Below are 201 nucleotides of genomic sequence, written 5' to 3'. Positions count from 1 at the left end.
CCCTGTCTCAGTCCCAGTCTGTGTTACACTGTATAAACACACAGGCCACTGTCTCAGTCCCAGTCTGCATTACACAGTATAAACACACAGACCCCCGTCTCAGTCCTGGTCTGTGTTACACTGTATAAACACACAGGCCCCTGTCTCAGTCCCAGTCTGTGTTACACTGTATAAACACACAGGCCCCTGTCTCAGTCCTGG

At 50.7% G+C, this 201-nt stretch overlaps 1 protein-coding gene across 1 annotated transcript in view; it reads left to right on the top strand.

Annotated features, from left to right (window-relative positions):
* LOC125486047 (BTB/POZ domain-containing protein KCTD20-like) overlaps window positions 1-201 on the top strand; it is a 16,017-nt gene that overhangs the window by 4,440 nt on the left and 11,376 nt on the right. The gene's annotated exons all lie outside the window — the stretch shown is intronic.

Source organism: Rhincodon typus, chromosome 25 (genome assembly GCF_021869965.1).
Source record: "Rhincodon typus isolate 14 chromosome 25, sRhiTyp1.1, whole genome shotgun sequence".
Lineage (NCBI taxonomy): Eukaryota > Metazoa > Chordata > Chondrichthyes > Orectolobiformes > Rhincodontidae > Rhincodon > Rhincodon typus.
Note: the sequence above shows the minus strand (reverse complement) of the source record. Positions and strands in the feature narration are given on the sequence as shown.